This window comes from Gekko japonicus, unplaced genomic scaffold, assembly GCF_001447785.1.
Source record: "Gekko japonicus isolate JY-2015 unplaced genomic scaffold, Gekko_japonicus_V1.1 scaffold4602, whole genome shotgun sequence".
NCBI classification, from domain to species: domain Eukaryota; kingdom Metazoa; phylum Chordata; class Lepidosauria; order Squamata; family Gekkonidae; genus Gekko; species Gekko japonicus.
This window is the reverse complement of record NW_015167189.1, coordinates 13,742-20,840: the sequence shown is the minus strand read 5'-3', so window position 1 is coordinate 20,840 and position 7,099 is coordinate 13,742. Positions and strand designations below refer to the sequence as shown.

The 7,099-nt window shown below is 48.4% G+C and overlaps 1 non-coding gene across 1 annotated transcript; it reads right to left on the bottom strand.

The window, feature by feature from the left end:
* Positions 1-3,066: 3,066 nt before the first annotated feature.
* On the bottom strand, positions 3,067-3,138 carry TRNAA-UGC. Its single transcript has one exon. It is a non-coding gene; the product is annotated as a tRNA-Ala (tRNA).
* Between the last annotated feature and the right edge of the window lie 3,961 nt (positions 3,139-7,099).

Sequence of the window (7,099 nt, the reverse complement as noted above, 5' to 3'; positions counted from 1 at the left end):
TTGTACCCATTAGCATTAGATTAAAGTTTATGGTCAATGACACTTTACATATTTTCCCTATAATTTGTAAAAATTTTGTCCAAAAAGCTCTAGTCTCTGGGCATTTCCACCACATGTGGGGAAACCATCCCTTACCGTGATTACAGTGCCTACACATGGGGCTCACTCCTGGGAACATATTTGCCAACTGCGCTGGAGTTCTGTACCATTTTGTGAAGAGGATCGTTTCTAATCCCGTCAAAAGGATTGTTCTAGCTGAATGACAAAGAGACTGAGGAAGACCTCCTTTCTTATCTAGTCTCTGCCGGGGATTCATGAGATGGCCTTCGGGAAGCCAATCATCTCGCAACCCCTCCCATCTATATTATGGAACAGATAATAATATGATGTAGACCCTCACCTGGCTGGCTCGATCTCATCACATCTCAGAACCTAATCAGGCTCAGGCCTGGTTAGTCCTTGGATGAGAGCAGGGTTTTTTTGTAGAAAAAGCCCAGCAGGAACTCATTAGCATAACAGGTCAAACCCTGACAGCACAGCTCATTTGCATATTAGGCCACACCCCCTGTTACCAGAAGCGTGGTCATCCAGCCACACCTACCTTTTGCTTCTTATTCTCTTTATCTTGTTTGTTGTCAAAACCCAGGGCTTTTTGCATGTTAGGCCACACACCCCAAATTGTAGCCAATCCTAATGAGTTCCTGCTGTTGGGTGTGGCCTATTATGCTAATGAGTTCCTGCTGGGCGTGGCCAACTTGGGAGCCAGCCAGAACTCTGTTCCTGTGCGTTCCTGCCCAAAAATAGCCCTGGATGAGAGACCACTGAGGAATTCCAGGGTCACTACACAGAAGGCGGCAGTGGCCAACCACTTCTAGAAGGAAAGAGCCAGTTTGGTGGAGTGGTTAAGTGCACGGACTCTACGCTGGGAGAACCGGGTTTGATTCCCCCACTCCTCTAATTGCAGCTGCTGCATGATCTTGGACAAGCCATAGTTCTGTCAGAGCTGTCTTTGAAAGGGCAGTTTCTGTCAGAGCTCTCTCAGGCCCACCTACCTCACAGGGTGTCTGTTGTGGGGAGGGGAAGGGGAAGAAGTTTGTAAGCCACTCTAAGACTCCGAGTGAATGGCAGGGTACAAATCCAAAGCCGCTCCTCCTCCTCCTCCTCCTCCTCCTCCTCTTCTTCTTCTTCACTTTACGGGGTCATCATAAGTCAGTTGTAACTTGATGGCCCTTCCCACCACCAGTGATGTGCAAGGAAGTTGTAAGAATTGCAACAAGGCGATTGTTGCCTGGGTGGCATTCAGGTGCAACGATGTTGGCCAAGCCCTGGGGCCCCAAGGAGAAATGAAGATGGAAACTACAGAAGGGAATCCATCACCTACAAGAGGGCAGGGAGCTGTTCCTGTTGGCAGCAGAGGAGAGGACTCTCAATCATGGGCTTAAATTAAGGGCAGGGTATGAGCTTTCGTAAGTCACTGCTTCTTCTTCTTCAGTAAAACTCGTCTGCATTTGCTCCCACCTTTTGAGAGCATTGCTGGGAGGGGTGTTTGAGGGACAGGGCCTCCTTGGTGGTGATGCCTTACTTGTGGGGCTACTTTCAAGGGGACCGTTTGCTTATGAAATCCAGATGCCAAGTGAAGACCTTTTACAGTTCCGCAGGGCCTGCAAGACGGAGCTCTTCCGCCAGGCCTTTGAGTAGGAGCCGCCACCGCCACCATCACCACCATCATGCAACTGCAGAGCAGTTCCGCCGGGTTGGACTGATTAGCCACCCAGAACATCTTGGCCCATGGCATCCCCCCCACTTTTTTTGATCTCTCTGTGATATACAATAGTGAGTGAGTATTTTAGTCGCTGATGTATCCTGTAAGATGTGAATTTTTGTCTTAAGTGTTTAACCTGTTTCATTTTTATCGCATTTTGGTGCCTTAATTGTTTTAATCTTGTTGTATTTTATTGCACTGTTGTGCCTATGTGAGCCGCCCTGAGCCCGCTTGCGGGGAGAGTGGGGTATAAATGAAATAAAATAAATAAATAAATAAATACCTTTTATCCATTCTCTCCTCCCATTCCCCATTGTTGGTATTTCTTTCTTTTTTTTTAATCTGCCGGCGTTTTATTTGCTACTGGGTATTTTTTAGTGTTTTAAAAGACTTTTTATAATTTAAGTCTTTTCCTCCCCTGCTGCTGCGGCTTCCGTGCTGTGCGTGTTGATACTTTTGTTTCATCGATTACTGGCGGTGCGAGATATAGATATATATATACATTTCCCCCTTTTTTGTAAATTGCCCGGAGACCGCGAGAGGGAGGATGTAAAAGTTGGTGAATAATGCCGGAAGGGTTCGATGTTGTTATAGAGTTGGGCTGAAAAATCTCTCTGCTCCTTAATTTCATTACAACAATACGGGTAAGGGGTTTTTTTAAAGGGAGGGGGGTCTTCGAAATGGAATCCCTTCTGTTTCGGCGTGATAAGGGGGAGTTCTATAAACTGGCCAGGATCCAGGAAGTTTCTTGAGATCTCCTGCAGGGATTAATGGTGCTCAATGGGGGATACTCAAAAACTTTTTTTTAACTTCAAACAGCTGACCACAAAGCTATATCCAAAGTTTTGTTGCAAATATTTTGCCCGTTTCAAGAGAGGCCGGCGATGACGCAAGAGGGACTCAAAAACCTCCCTCGGCCTGCACAGCTTGGTGTCTGGCTCGCTGGACGGAGGCCGTTCTTTGGAGCCCTTTTTTCTATCTGACATTGTTGACAGGTTCTATTTTCGGCCGCAAAACACTTCCGCCCTAACCTTCTACCTCATTCAGGTCTCCAGCAGGGCTCGCAAATAGAAACGCTGCCGAACGTTGCCGCTCGCTGCCTCGGAATTGAGTTCTGCCAGCATGGCAAGTTTTAGAAGGAGATCTTCACTTCTAACTTGAACACGTGAACACGTGAAGCAACCTTATACTGAATCAGCTCCTTGGTCCATCAAGGTCAGTATTGTCTACTCAGACAGAAAGCAGCTCTCCAGGGACTCAGGCAGAAGTCTTTCCCATCACCTACTGCCTGGTCCTTTTTAAACTGGAGGTGCCAGGAATTGAACCTGGGACCTTCTGCATGCAAAGCAGATGCTTTCCCACTGAACCACAGCCCCGCATGACCTTTTAAAAAATCTTTGGATTGATTCCAGTGCAAACTGATCTATTCTGCCCAGTTTAAAGGACTGGGAAGTAGGTGATGTGAAAGAACGAGGAGGAGGAGGAGGAGGAGGAGGAGGAGACACCCTGTGGGGTGGGTGGGGCTGAGAGAACTCTTGACACAAACTGCTCTTTTTCAAGGACAGCAGTGCCAGAGCTTGTGACTGACCCAAGGTCACATCAGCAGGTGCAAGTGGAGGAGTGGGGAATCAAACCCGGTTCTCCCAGATTAGAGTCCGCACACTTAACCATTACACCAAACTGGAGGAGGAGGAGATTGTATTTATACATCGCCCGAGAGGTTTGAGTAGACAATACTGACCTTGATGGACCAATGGTCTGATTTGACATAAGGCAGCTTCATGTATTCGATGTCTGGCAAGACCTGCAATGCCAGAAATGCACTGGTTAAACTGCAATAAGTCCTAAAGTACTTTTTACTTCAAGGGAAGAGTTACAGCTCAATGATAGAGCATTTGTTTTGCATGTGGAAGGTCCCAGGTTCAATTCCCGGCATCTCCATTTAAAAGGGACCAGGAAATAGGTGATTTGAAAGACCTCTCTGCCTGAGACCCCGGGGAGCTGCTGCCAGTCTGAGTAGACAATACTGACCTTGACGGGACAATGGTCTGATTGAGTATAAGGCAGCTTCACATATTCATGTATGTATGTGAGATCCGCCATGTGAGTTCTGCCATTGTGATAAATTTTGTTCCTCTTATAGACACTCTTTGGTCCCCTTACAGATCCTCAGAAGTTTTGTTCAAGGAGAAATTTCAAGCCTCACCTTTTACTCACTATTAGCCACAAGGTATAGATAGGGACTCCAGGGCAAATGATGCTCTGTATCCTTGGTGTTTTGGGATGGGGGGCAACAGTGGGAGGGCTCCTAGTGTCCTGGCCCCACTGGTGGACCTCCTGATGGCACCTGGTATTTTTGGCCACTGTGTGACAGAGTCTTGGACTGGATGGGCCACTGGCCTGATCCAACATTGGCTTCTCTTATGTTCTTATGTCTGGGGCAGTGATGCTCTGTATTCTTGGTGCTTGGGGGGGGGCAAAAGTGGGAGGGCTTCTAGTGTTCTGGCCCCACTGCTGGACCTCCTGAGGGCACCTGGTATTTATGGCCACTTTGTGACACAGAGTGTTGGACTGGATGGGCCATTGGCCTGATCCAACACTGGCTTCTCTTATGTTCTTATATTCTTACATCCATATGATACCTCCATAGGCAAGGAGAGGGTGGAGACGAAGTGAGGAGGGTGGTAGAGCAATATTGCCGTTTGGCAGCAGCAGCTGTTGAGGGGGTGCACTCCCACCCTAGCATGATTTCTGCACCCTCTCTCTCATCTCGGCCCCACTATCTGCCACACAGCACGTATGTGCTACTGGCACTGCTCCTGCTGGAGCCCCCCGTCTTCTCTTTTGTGCCCACCGGGATACGGGAATGTTTGATGTCAAAAAGTTGACAGCCCCGCATGATGCTAGAAGGAGGAGGCTTGAAATCACAGGTAGGACATTGGGTAAGAGGGCGGTGGCCTTTCAATGACGACATGGTCTTGCAATGGAGACGGTGGATGGCCGTGACCTCAAACAGTCATGCCCGTTGCAAGCGGCATGGTCTCACCATGCTGATGGTGGACAGCCATGAACTCAAGCAGACGTGCCTATTGCAGACAACACGGTCTCACCATGCTTGTGGTGGACAGCCGCGACCTTGAGTGGTTGAGCCTATTGCAGACAGCACAGTCTCATCATGCTGGTGGCGGACAGCCGTGACCTTGGGCGGTCATGCCTGTTGCAGACAGCACAGTCTCACCATGTTGGTGGCGGACAGCTGTGACCTTGGGCAGGCAGGCCTGTTGTAGACCCGCAGGGCTACTTCTCCGAGAGTCACTTCCAGTGGTGGGAATCCATCCTTGTCTTTTGTGTGTGTGTGTGAAGTTGAGGTTATTGCCAGGGATGGAGCGAGCGAGTCTGGTTTGTGACTAGATCGTGACACTGGTGGACACGCAGGTGAATGAGCCATTAATCTTAATTTTATGTCTGACGGTCTTGGGTCCCAAAATAGCCTTTCAAGGTTGGAAGAAGGGACCGAGTGAGCTTCAGTTCTTATTGCAAGGCCCAGTTCCTTCATGGGTGCCTTTGATGCAAATTTTGGGGGTTCGAAGACTTGAAAGCATCCTAAGATTATGCTACAGTCCTGAAGTGATCAACCTATTAGAGATTGTTGGCCTTACATTCCAGAAATATTATATATTATAAATATCATAGCATTGGAAAAAGTGCAGAAAAGGGCAACTAGAATGATAAAAGGGTTGGGACACTTTCCCTATGAAGAAACGTTAAAACGCTTGGAACTCTTTAGCTTGGAGAAACGACAGCTGAGGAGTGACATGATCGAGGTTTATAAGATTATGCATGGGACAGAGCAGGGTGAGAAAGGAGTCCCTTTCTCCCTTCCTCACAATGCAAGAACTCGTGGGAACTCCATGAAATTGCTGAGCAGTTGGGTTAGAACAGATAAAAGGAAGTCCTTCTTCACCTGAAGAGTGATTAGCACATGGAATTCACTGCCACAGGAGGTGGTGGTGGTGGCTACAAGCATGGACAGCTTCAAGAGGGAATTAGATAAGCATACGGAGTAGAGGTCCATCAGTGGCTATTAGCCACAAGGTATAGATAGGAACTCTCAGTCTGGGGCAAGTGATGCTCTGTATTCTTGGTTCCCTGGGGGGGCAACAGTGGGAGGGCTTCTAGTGTCCTGGCCCCACTGGTGGACCTCCTGATGGCACCTGGTATTTTTGGTCACTGTGTGCCAGAGTGTTGGACCGGATGGGCCATAGGCCTGATCCAACATTAGCTTCTCTTATGTTCTTATGTTCTTAAATCTCCTAGAACTAAATTCCCTTGGTATAAAAAAGTAGATTTGGGGGGAAGAAGAGTTTTAGCTGAGCCTTCTCTATGACATGTCCATATTCTATGGGTAGAGCATTTGAACTCATACAGCCCAGAAGCAAGTTGATAATGAAACTGAGCTGCAGGCCCAAAATTCCAGAAAGCTTCCTTGGCAACCACAAGGGATGTGGGCCTGGCTCAGTGGGAATGGTGTGTGGCTCAATGGTAGAGCAACTGCTTGGCATCCAGAAAGCCCCAGGTTCAATCCTCGGTGTTTCCAGCTAAAAGATCTGGCATTAGGTGTTGTGCAAGACCTCTGCCTGAGACCACGAAAAGCTGCTGCCAGTCTGAATAGACAATACTGACCTTGATGGACCAGTGGTCTGATTGAACATAAGGCAGCTTCATGTATTCAATGTCTGGCAAGACCTGCAGTGCCAGAAATACACTGGTTAAGCTGCATTAAGTCCCAAATTACTGTTTTCCTTAAGGGAGAAGCTATGGCTCGGTGGTAGAGCATCTGTTGGGCACGCAGAAGGCCCCAGGTTCAGTCCCCGGCATCTCCAGTCGAAAGGATCAGGTAGCGGGGGATGTGGTAGACTTCCACCTGAGACCCTGGAGAGCTGTAAAGAGGGGCTGTGGCTCAGTGGCAGAGCACCTGCTTGGCATGCAGAAGGTCCCAGGTTCGATCCCTGGCATCTCAAGTCGAAAAGATCAGGTAGCGGGTGATGTGGTAGACTTCCACCTGAGACCCTGGAGAGCGGCCGCCAGTCTGAGTAGACAATCCTGACCTTGACAGACCAAGGGTCCCAATTCAGTATAAGGCAGCTTCATGTCTTATGAGGAAAGGCTGAAAGAGTTGGGTATGTTTAGCCTGGGAAAGAGAAGGCTTAGAGGGGACAGGATTGCAGTCTTCAAGTATTTGAAGGGCTGTCATGTAGAAGATGGAGCAAATCTATTCTCTCTTGCTCCGGATTGCAAGACTAGATCTAATGGGTGGGAATTACAAGGGAGTCGTTA